The sequence below is a fragment of the Limulus polyphemus genome, unplaced genomic scaffold, assembly GCF_000517525.1.
Source record: "Limulus polyphemus unplaced genomic scaffold, Limulus_polyphemus-2.1.2 Scaffold73, whole genome shotgun sequence".
NCBI lineage: Eukaryota > Metazoa > Arthropoda > Merostomata > Xiphosura > Limulidae > Limulus > Limulus polyphemus.
In genome coordinates this window covers 667,164-679,836 of record NW_013665683.1, presented here as the reverse complement: position 1 = coordinate 679,836, position 12,673 = coordinate 667,164, and the positions used below count along the sequence as shown (strand labels likewise).

At 33.0% G+C, this 12,673-nt stretch overlaps 1 protein-coding gene across 1 annotated transcript in view; it reads left to right on the top strand.

Moving 5' to 3' along the window:
* The first annotated feature begins 1,022 nt into the window (after positions 1–1,022).
* Positions 1,023–12,673, top strand: part of LOC111087611 (kielin/chordin-like protein) — a 26,314-nt gene continuing 14,663 nt past the window's right edge. The window contains exon 1 of the mRNA XM_022394856.1: positions 1,023–1,156. The gene's annotated coding sequence lies outside the window, so the exon portion shown is untranslated. The remainder of the gene's footprint in view (positions 1,157–12,673) is intronic.

Here is a 12,673-nt window from a genome sequence, read left to right as displayed (position 1 = left end):
AACTTGTGTAATGTACTAATTTCTAGTGACATTTTCCTACTGACTGCAGTATTTGAACAATTTCTAATCTTTCCGGTGGATCAGCGATGAGCTTACGGACTTATAACGCTCAACTCCAGGGTTTGATTCCCCGCGTTGGACAGAGCGCAAATAGCCCATTGTGTAGCTTTGCACTAACCCGACAGCAAAAATCAATCTCCTGTATAAAATTCTTTATACACATTATATAGGGAAGAATGCACGCGCACATTTGCTTTTTTAAAACGTTTGAACTGGGATGATGTGGTGTCACTCAAACAACATATTACGGTTTAATCATAACGTTTTACACTCAAAAAGAGAATCCTGTGTAGCCCTCAGTACTTATATGTTCTTCTTCTTCTTTTTTTCTTGCTCGAAAACATTCTAAATAGTTTATACTTCACCATCAGAGAAGGTTAGCTCAATTTTCACTTTTAGTTGACTTAGTGTTAATGAAAATGGATATAAAATAACATGTCTCATTTACAAATAGACACACAGATGTATATAATGTCTCTCTATCTATCCGTCTCTCTATCTGTTTGTCACCCGTCTATCTATAGTAAATAAATCGCTAGGTTTGAAAATTATTTTATATTGTACAAAACATACGGTTCTACAGTTCGAGATACAGTAGCGGCTTCAATAAAATTATCTTGTTTGGATTTATGCATATAATACTTAGAACTTTACGTAGTTGTAGGAAAATTGCTTTTGAAACTTTTGTGTTACTTTTATTAAGCTTTAATGAAAATACACTCGTTAGGAATAAATGATACACAATTCTCAGATTTATTCTGACATAGAAAATCAGTTATAGCTGATGATGACGACTGGGTGTAGTCATCCGTGTGTAGGAGGATTGAAACTCCAGTGCCAAACCACAACTATGTGTAGGAGCATGTTTTGCTGGCAAGTTAGTGACCAAACCAGGAAAGGAACTCTTGTACCAATACCAATTTCATTTGGAACTTAAAGTGTTGTTAACTGTGAGCTTTGTTTAACTGACGCAAGCGTTATTCAGGGCCAGTTAATCATGTGAACGTAGTTCTACCCCTAATCACTACACATGCATAGCTTGCTGCCAACTGTGGGGGCGGGTGTCGTGCTGAGGAAACTGAATTAGAATATACAGGTATGTAGATAAAAACGAAGTTCGGGATTTGCCCACTGTATAGCAGTGTAAATAAGGAAAGTTTAAAATAGAATAAACAAAAAATCACGCAATATTTTGTTACATAGAAAGGTTCAGGGCTTTTTGTCTGATCCTATTTGGTTATAAAACTGACAGTGATGATATGTAGAAACAGTAATAGGAAATGTGAGAAACATATTTATTACATTTAAAATTAAAAGCTACACATATATACAATATCGGAAATAATTATGGAAACGTTGGAAGTAAATTCTATAATGAGTTATAATGAACTACACCAGAGTACAATCATGTGTTGATAATTTAAAATGTGATTAATTGTCATTCAACCAATCAGAAAGTGCCACATCGGTATAAAGTTTATAAAAGTACAGGCGGTTACACTATGCCCATTATTATTGTGAACTAACATGCTTCGTAGGATTGAAATACCGGATGACAAGCTTTGACTGATCAAGTATACTTCGTGAGAAAAATTGTGGAAAGACCCCATGTTTCAGTTTAAGCCATTTGCAAGATTTTGAAGAGGATACATGAGACTAGCATTGTTGTTAACAGAAATGGTAAAGGTAGAAACTCGACTCTTTCTAAAACTGATTTTAAGTATCTCATAGTCTAAAGATCCTGCCAACACGACCTTGCTGTAAGTATAAGCGTGAATATTACCTCTAGAACAGCAAGACACACATTAGTACGAAGTGGTCTCAATGGACGTGTAGCTCTCAAAAACAATTGAGGAGAAGAGGTAATCAATCAATTGAAATGAACATCGGTCACAAAGAATAGAATGGACGAAGCTGGAGGTGTGGGCTTTTTTTTTTTTTTAGAGATGAACCTAAGTTTGAATTGTTTGGCAACAATCAGTTACAGTTTACTGTAATGCAAAGAAGAGATCGGTATCATAGTCAAAGAGCCACGTCTACAGTGGGAAACCAGTATAAGATTGGATGCGCTTTTCAGCTAAAAGAGTCGGTGATATACATAAAATTGATGGCGCCCTAGCTGCTGACACGTACATGCAGATTTTGATCCCTCAGGAATACGACTCATCAGGCGAGGATTCATCTTTCAGCAAAACAATGAACTCGAGTATATGATATCTTGACGGTAAAGAGACCTATGCCAGAATCACAATCAGAACTTGTCCTGTACATAGTTACAGTATGAACATTCTTGAGACTGTACGGGTTTATTTAAAAACTGAGAATGATAAAAGGCGACCAAACAACTTTTCTTTTGTATGTACTGTGACAATGTTTTGTATCATTAACAATTTCACTATCTTGTTGCCATTATTCGTTGTCTGTGATTCCTGTATATGTAGAACACATGTGTTTCCATTATTGTTTCCAGTACAGTACATCTTAAAATTTTTTAAATAAGTCCTAAGTAAATGTATATATATATACATATTTATTTGCTTGACTTAACACGGTAGGGTTTATAGTTCTATTTAGTTCTATTTAATATCTTATACTTCTATTTAATATTTTATAATTCTATTTAATACCTATTTGTAAGGATGGAGGTTGGGAGTTTAATTAGTAGAAATGTTAGGGTGGATTCATTTCTACTTCAAGAAATTTAAGGGCAACTGCCCTCCCAGAACTGGCTACAGACAGTGAAAGGCAGTAGAAGCCGAAACATTGTGGGTGTAAGCACTCAGCTTCGTACCCTTATTTTATTTTCCATGATGGCTGACTAGTTTAATATCAGTGTTTGGATTTTGTCTGATAGATGGAACATCCCCAACGCATTTGGGTACTATTGTCACAGACATTATCCGCCATGACAATAAGTTGACAACATTGACTGATAACGGTAAAGCAATATGTATATATATATTGGACACGTTTACTGGCACAGATGCTATCATAATTTAATAGTCGTACTTGATAAAGTTTTCAGCAGCATACACTAGTAGAGAAGAAAAAATTCATTCGGAATATAAATACTATTAGATTCAAGGTGAAATATATTGGCATGTGTACTGAGGGAAATTAACTATTATATTTATATTCACTAAATTAACGGTTATAGTTAGAAAGAAGAGGGATAAGGGGTAAAGAAAGTTGACAATGGTAAACACTAGGAAAGTATAACAGTTATATGTTAAGGAAATCAACAGCTAATTAATAGCGTAAGTGAGAAAACTAACGTTTACGTTTATTAATATAGTTAACAGCCACATATTTATATATAATATATACTAAGAAACACTAACAGTCAGAGGTATATATATATATACTGGAAAACATTAGGAACTTTTAATGCTAGAGCAACAAAACCTTCAGAATAAATACATTCTCATACAGATGCAAACATGATCCACACCTGGGTTTGAAAATAGATCCAGAATTTGAAGTGAAACTTAATGATGAATAGTGGTATTTACTATCTGGATTTTCTCCGTTACAAGCTGGAACAACTGAGTAGAAAGAACAGGGGAAATTGAACTTTATACAATACATTATACAATCACTGTCGAAGCAAGATATAGTCAAATAAAATATATTCATTCATAAAACATTGGTAAATTTGCGTATAGTTCACATGGAAACATCCTTTGTGTGTTAACAACATGAAGTATGAAAGAAATAAGAGGTTGATAAGTTTTAAAATTTGCCTAGGGTCGGTTTTTGAGATAAACAATAAGGTACTTAGTCTTTGAGAGTATTCTGAAGTATTTTCTTTACACATAGGTTATTGTCGCTTTGTCCTGTTCAATTACAAGATTTGTTTTTTAGTAAATTCGTTGATTTTCAATGAAAAATCCCCTATTTTATTAAAACGTTATTACACGTAAAAGGAAAACAAAACAAAAAAGCTTTATTTATAATACACGATTGTTATTCTGCGTAAGTTTGCATATAAAATGTTGACTCAGTGCGTGGGGGGAATAACTTTCTGAACGTTAATCATCGACTTCGGTAAAAAATGTCGAGTGATATCCAGTGATATTCTTGCTAATAATTAAGTGATCAAGCATGCAGTTCCTTGTGAGGGCTGAACAACGTTCGAAAATAAAAACAGACATAAACAAATGAGTGAATAAAAACGTAAGAACATTAGGATTTAGTTTTATAACGTTTCAAACAACCACTCTTTGTTAGATTATCAAAGTTCGTTTTGAATCTTAAATCATTTAAATAAATGTGTGTTTGTTTTACGCGTATGACTTCAGCTTATTTCAATAGCACAATTTAGTTTTTCTTTGTAAAAACGGCGGACGAAAATGAAACTACATTCTGAGTTGAAGTTTGAAATATGCCAGCTTTTAAGAGTAATTTGTTGTAGAATCTTCACGTTATTTGGTGTCTATTCAACTTGAATTGGAATGGTTATATAAACATCAGACCTAAACTAATGTTAATTCAGCTATGAGCATGCATCAAAGCCGTATGTGTTTATTGATATGACTTACGCGAAAAAAAGAAGGAAAACAAATTCGAAACTAACAAACATTGACTATTAGCTTTGAAATGTTCAGGTACAAAATGAAAAGTCACAGTTACAACTCTTTCTAAAGTTGAATGTTCCATAATATTTTTCCATTAATCGCACCTTTATTAATAATCAACATATTACTTTATTTACAGGAGAAAGTTCTGGACAATAGTTATATTACTTCTCAGTTACTCAGGGACCGTGCTTTGGAAAATCAAAAGCATTAAAAATCTTAGAGTCGTCTTAAGTTATTGGTTTAATCTAATTGAAAATAGAAAGTTTTACTTTTGGTATGAATATAAGGATGACGTTTTAAAATTAATGATTAAAACTAAATGATGACAAATGAATGATGACGGACTACTTGAAGATGACTGACGTTTGTAAAGCCTACTTAAACAAAAACAAAGCTGAAACACTTCTAGAAGTTGTGTGTAAAAGGTACTGTTGAATAAGATAGTGGCCCAGCAAGAGTTAGCATATAGAGATGAAAGATTAGATATCAAGAAAGAGACTAAACGTGGCTTAGGAAACACATTGAAAAAGTATCAGATTTGTAACTCAGTTCTCAGTTTATAGAACTGAGGGTGTAGTCTATTCTTTTTGTCAGATATGATAAAGAAAAAAGAATACAGAGTTAGTTTGATGTTGATTTGTTGTCGTTTCAGCCCTTGTCCTCTCAGAATAAGAGCAATAAATCAAGGCAAACTAACGGATAAGATAAACTTTCCAAATCGTAGTGGAGGAAATAGACTTGATTTATGTTTGTGCTATGATGAAAGCTTTCATCAGTAATAAAATGTTAAGAACCACGCCTATATTTTTAGATCGTGTAGACGTTTGCCACGTGAGGTATAACAATTTGTCATTACTGTAGAAAACATGTCACATGAGAACAAAGTTAAGCATTAAAACTCAGGTTAATATATCATGCCTATAACATATATGTTGTGCTGATATTCATTTAGGTGGTTTTGTGGCAACCCTTCAGATATGTGCCTAAGGAAGAAAATTCAAACCTTCTCCCTTCTCTAGGTTACGTTTCAAAGCATATTTTACGTTCGAGGGAAGTTGATTTGATGTTTCATTTGTTACGAAAGTGGTTAAATGAAAGCCGATTTAGGAATACAGACATATTATAACTTCAAAAACAAGATCTGTTGCAAGTTAATTAAAGACTTTTAGGACTGCTGAGAATTTTGGAGTTGCTGATATCATTTCATTTGTTTTATTTGGAATACAATGGGTTTTGTTATATGATCTTATCGCTTACTTTTCAGAAAACTAAGTGTAGTAAGGACACTGTTCACTAACTAAAGCAATAACTGTTGCTCTCTAACATTCAGGGTTTCAGCGGAGATCTTGAACTTTAAAGAATTAAATCAAGTGCCCGCTTTAAAAGGTTACTGTACCAAACTATAATACCACTATAGAAAGAAACTACTAAAAACTTCACATATTTCATTCTAGGTGGCGCGACCGATACCCTAAGCCTCTAGGCAGCAGACCTTGTTCAGTCCGTAGGAATGTATAACAAAAGGAGCCGCGTTTTGTTAAGTGATCATAGAAGCATACTTGAATAAAGTGCGAAGCAAGGTCACAAGTGTTATTGTCCTCATCCACTAAATCAACAATATTTGTATTTAAATAGAAAATGTGAAGTAATTAAGTCTGTGACAATCAATTTGTATGGTACACGTAACACACAGTTATGTCAGTTTAGAAATATGTTTGAACTTTAACAAAGTACTTGATGGGTCAGTTTTTGTCCATCAGACAGAACATCACCTGTTACTTTCAGGTAGGACTACATATATACTAGGAACTACTGGCTACGAAGCATGTTTCGAGTCATGAAAATGTATCCAATTCACTTGTTATTTTTTTGCATTGTTCAAATAGTTTGTGGCTCTGTATATTAATAATTGTACGTTTACAGATAAACAATGTTCATCTTTTTCGTGCTTTTCCTTTATCTCTTCTATATATTTACATGCAAATCCAACATCTGCCTCAAACAAACAAAAAACCAAGCTATTATATTTTGTTTCTTTCTACTGCAAGTGAATATGCATTTTTAGTTGAATGTTTTACTATATCCTAATGCATAAACGTTAAGAAAAACATACAAAATGATTTGAAAACACTTTTAACCTAACAGGCTATCTGGAGGAAAGCAAAGACATCTTCATTAGAATAGAATTCCTAGTACACAACATTTATTTTCTATTGAATTGTTCTCAATGGGAAAAACAAATGACCTGATTATTTTTTGAGAATCGATCCAAACTGTTCTTCTAGAAAATAAAATAAATCACGTGCTTGCCTACCATGTAAAATAGGGGGACTTTTCTTCTTGAAAAGAACGAATGATCTACTCAGCTGAAACAAACATTTTTTATTAACCAAATTTAAACACCTGCGAGTGTTTTTTCTTGTACAAAAGAAAAATATTCTATTTTTCGTTAAAAATAACATACTTTTTATTATTATTTGGTAAACAAGTCACTTGTTCTTTTCCAGATCCTTGTGATTTTACACAGGGTTAATAGATCATTCGTTTTGTTGTTTCTATATTTTCAAAAGACAGTACTTTTTATCGAGTAAACAGATAGCCTGCCCTTTTCTTGAAGAAAGTCTGTCTGTGTAAACCTTATGGTCTTTCCTTCTGCTATATAAAACAAATGATCTGTGTACCCGTGAAAAATTGCAGGAGTCTCTGTCTGTTCACATAGTGTACAAGCACACAGATTTGTCTCCTGGAGAAAATGAATGATCTGTTCATCTAATGGCAAACCTCAAAAGTTTTCATAATACCTACGTATAGTGAATAACATTACGAACTTTTCTCCTACGGAAAACGTCTTAAATTGTTACTAAATCAAAAGGAAATTGTGTGATATATCCACCTACAATGTACGCAGGCACTTTGAGTAATAGAACAAAAAATAATTTTTAATTTTCCAATAAATCACAAATGCCTTATAATCAATCACACATAAGGTTTAAAATAACTGCTTTAATTATTTGAAAGATTGCATTGCCATCTATTGAGAAGTATAGAAAATGCACATGCTTAGAAATTGTTGAACGATAATTTTTCATAACATCAACAAAATGAATTTCATAAAAATAGCGTACCCGTACTGGGATGTTCTTAATTCAGAAGTCAAACACAGTATGGATATGATTAATTTTAATATCCATAGCATAAAAACAAATGATAGCAAACTTTACTTAAGAACGAATTAAAGAACATAAGATAAAGGACCCACAAGCAAGATATTTCAGAAGAAATAAATAAAACAATGACAGGATTTTACGAGTGAGTCTTGATACTTCCAAAGTCAAAGTAAATCTGTTTTAAAATGCAAAAACCGCCATTCACAATTCACTTTCTCCGTCTCTCTGTGGCTGACCAATCAGCAAATTACATCACAAAAAGTGGTAAGTACCCTTTCTCCATGTGACAATCGCAATGCAGTTTACAAAAGGTAGAGTACAATACAACTATCTCATAAACAGTAGATAGCTTTCGTAATCGGATCCTGCTACAGAAAATAACGCCTAGAGCTGAATTTAGCCAGATACCGTTCGGATTTAAGATTTTTCGCATTAGAACTTTGAAAAATTATTAATTTCATTTTTTAAAAGTAAGAAGTATATACAATACGAGAATAGGATATGCGATGTACATATCACGTAAATATTAATTAATATACTTTAAATTAATTGGAGGCTTACAGGAAATCTGCAGTATAGATTGTTCTTTGAATACATTAATACTAAACACAAAAATTTCGCAATTCCTGAGAGTTTTCTAATGTTTCTGTTTGCTAATGTCACCGTAGAGAAATATTACAGTAATCTATAGAACATTTATACTACAATTCCATTTTGTAATTTTTTCAAAAGATCCAGAATTAAAGTATAAATATCTTAAGAACTAATGTGGGTGTTACAATGCATAAATTAGTATGAATGCAAGCAATTTATTACAGTCACTAGCATAGGTTTCACTAGATGGCGCTAAGGAAGATATGATCGAAAAAAATACTATGAATGTTTAAAAATTAGCATCTGTGTATGAATGACCTGTTATTGCGTTCCTTTTCAATAGTCTGAACACACAGAAATCAATAACTGGTGCTTCGGGTGACTTAACCAGTATGTCTTCGTATTTCATTCGCCAGCTGCTTGAAGTATGCGAAGGTTGAACTGATACGTCTTGGAAGCAGTTTTTATTCCTTTTATACAACGACGCACTTTGCTTATCACGGTTTTAGTACGACTTGTTGAAGGTCTCTTTCTAGATGGTCCTGCTGCTCCATATATATATAAGCGAATTATGTTTATGAGTTGAGTTTATTATACCTTGCTTAAACAAGATATTGTTTAGATAAATTGCCATAACTGATATCTTTTGGGTAAGAAGCAACATTATCTTCCATCAAGACAACGTACACAATTTAGCTTGTTTTTATTTTTAAAATTATCTTGCTTTTGGTTGTAAAATTTGGCTACTACTCTTTCTTTATGTGGAGTTTTAAAGCATTTTATAATACACTGGTTATCTTAATTAGCTTTATTAGAATATAAACCTAGTGGCCTTAATGAAAAATATAATAATTCAGAGAGATGCAAATCTAATAGGACAGATATTAATTTAACTGTAGCGAAATGTCTGGATAATAATTATTAATAGAACATTTTTCGATAAAATTATTTTTATAACTTCTGACATGCGGCGTTGTGTAGCATAAAGTCATTTTGTTAATACTATTAGCTGTACGGCTCTGTAAAGCTGTTATGTTGGCCTCTCTATACAAATAAAGAGAATTTTGGAAAAATATAAACTTCCAAAAACATCGTTCATGTACTACATTAAACCTATAATGACCTTCAGGGCAAGTGTGAATTCTTTGATCATTATTTGTCAAATGTTTTGAAGGATAAAGTTTGTTTGTTTGTAGTTAAGCACAAAGCTATACGATGGACTATCTGTGTTGTGCCCACCACGTGTATCGAAACCCGATTTTTTAGTGTTATAAGTCCGCAAACATATCGCTAAGCCACTAGGGGACGTAGGATAAATAACCTATGTATACAAACATTTCGAAGATATTTAAAGCTTTAAGGGAAAATCATCCATTGGTTTTGATGGCTAAATGTTTCGAAAAACAATGAGTCGTCTTTTGAAAATATTTTAAAAGGTAATGAGTCCTCATATGCAAAGGTTTTTAAGGGTAAATACTTAGTATATATGAATGTTTGGACGCCATAGAGTCATCATATACAAGAATTTTGAAGGGCAATATTATTATGTTGGTCACGAAGGATATTCTAATATGTGAATGAATGACAGTCGAATTTTTTGAACTTGTCACTCAGTTGCGTATGAAACTTTGATGTCTTAGCTATTTCATATTTATATACAGTTGTTACTTATGCACATCTGATGACTTTCTATTTTCAACCTGTAACCATCAAAAGTCTTACATTGCAAATAATAATAATATAATGTTAACAACAACAAAAAAGAAAAACTCTGGTATACCCATCCCTAAAACGTAGACAGGTATTTTTTATTTTTTTTGTAGAAATAAGCGCAAGTTTTTGTATGTGGAAAAATGTCCTAGAGTTTCTTAATGCTCAAAAATTCTGAAGTCAGAAGTTTCAAATCTCATTTAAAAACTTTTGTACAGTAGTTTTTTTTTAAATACGTGAACTTACTTACATACTTCGTTAGAAACATAAGAATCCACCGGTGGGACAGCGGTAAGTCTACAAACTTACAACTCTAAAATCCGGGATTCGGAGGACACAGCAGATAGCCCAATGCGGCTTTGTTCTAATAAAAATAAATAAATATGAGAATAAGGTTTTAAAAACAGTAGAAGGAACAAGACACACCTCACAGTTTCAGCCAAATAGACCTCCATCAGTTGTTCATTGTTAAATACTATATATATATATTAATGAACATTCAGACCTTTCAGTCGTGCAATATCAATATTTTATATAAAACTAGTTGGCTCAGAACATTGTTATGAATTAAGTAATTTCCTTACAATTTTATAGCCTGATTATTTCATATTATCCACCACCACCTCCAGTGGCACAGCGGTATGTCTGCGGACTTATACTTATCGAATCCGGATTTCGATACCCGTGGTGAGCAGAGCACAAATAGCCCATTGTGTAGCTTTGTGTTTAATTACAAACAAACAAACAGAGAATGAATGATCACTAGTAGTTTGAACAAGTACAGAAGAAGTCTCGATATTGAAGAAACTAGTTTTAACACTTTCGTGTGTCCTCTTCAGTCTCACTATTGTCTTCTAAAGACAATGAGACTGAATATTACAATATTTTCAATAGTCCGAACGCACAGAAATCAATAACTGCTGCTTCTGGTGACTTGACAACTATTTTCTTCTTATGAATAGCATGAAGACTCATTTCATTCTCCAGCTGATTGAGATATACGCTGCTGCTTCTGGTGACTTGACAACTATTTTCTTCTTATGAATAGCATGAAGACTCATTTCATTCTCCAGCTGATTGAGATATACGACAGTTGAGTTGATATGTCTTGGAAGCAGTTTTATACCTTTTATACAACGACGCACTTTCCTTATAACAGTTTAAGGACGACTTGTTAAAGGTCTTTTTCTGGATAATCCTGCTGCTCCAAGTCGATTCATACTCCTTTGTTTTCCAATGTCATTAAGTATAAGGGATAATCTAGTCTTGGAGAAGCTAAATAACCGATCTAAGCATATCTTTAAGATCTGAGTGTATGAATATTTTGAATTGAAAAGTGCTGCTACATACCTTTCCCCAAACGACTAATTTTTGGTGGCATTACACAACCTACGATAAGCCAAACAGTGTCACAATGTACTTCTGACACATTCCGTTCCACCACGACTTCATATCGACTGTGTTTGCCACGTTGATTTGCTAATTTGCATATTCAAATATTTTTAATTCAATGTACTCAATTATGTATTAGTAATCGGGTTTTCTACCTCTTTCAACTGTGTAACTTGTTAAAAAATACAATCGCTCGTTTTGAAAACAAGCAAACAAGTAATGGGTGTTACCCTCTCTGGTAATTTCACATTGCAACATTTCTTGTGAGTCACAAGCGTTTTTGTTCTGACAAAATGTTTTGTTCAATTCCTGTTTGAAAAATTAATGTAGTTGCGCTATTTCATCTGTAGTTAAACACTGAAATTCCTACTGAATTGAAAATTAGTCAACGTTTTGGAGTAGATGTCTTCATTTCTTTGTATATTTTTTCTTATACGATCTTTACAAAAAAGGACTTATGACTCATAATAAAACTTTTAATGGTATTTTTATCTTATGAATCCAATATCTTATGCTCGAAGTAACTAGGCTCATCAAATGAAAACAAATACCTTTCGATAAATTACGCTAGATAGGAAGTTGGTGTAAAGTAACGTAAAAAAAAACCTTTACCGATACTGTATAGTGTAGAGTGACCCAGCAAGGTACAAACAACTCAGTCAGGTGGTTTGGAGTGAGCAAAATTTATTGATGTAAACGAAACTTTGGAGTTTGTGAAGAGGGGGGGGGGGTTCATGGTAGTGACAGACAAAAATTTCCATAACCCCAGGCTAGTACGTAGAAATATATAGACTGTTAGCAGTTTTGTAATAATCTATATCACATATATCTAAACAGTTTCCAGAGTTTATGAGAAGTGACTGTTTGCGGAATCTTCTTTAACATTCGTGTTCCCTGAGGCACAAAGTACATAAAAATCTTTATGCAAACTACTCATGAATCTTTGTTAAAGTGGGTAAGAAATGATGTTTCATTTTCGTTCATTGTTCAGTAGTGTAAAAGATAGTTCTCAAACGTTGTCGTGGGCATGTACAAACAGTCAGTTTTTTCTGCACTTATTCACCTTACGTTGATGTAGGAATCTAAAAACGGCTCAATTTTCCTTTCTGGAATTCATTTTACCATTTCAAAAGACCGCTGAGACGTTGTTGTTGGCAAATAAAAACGGTT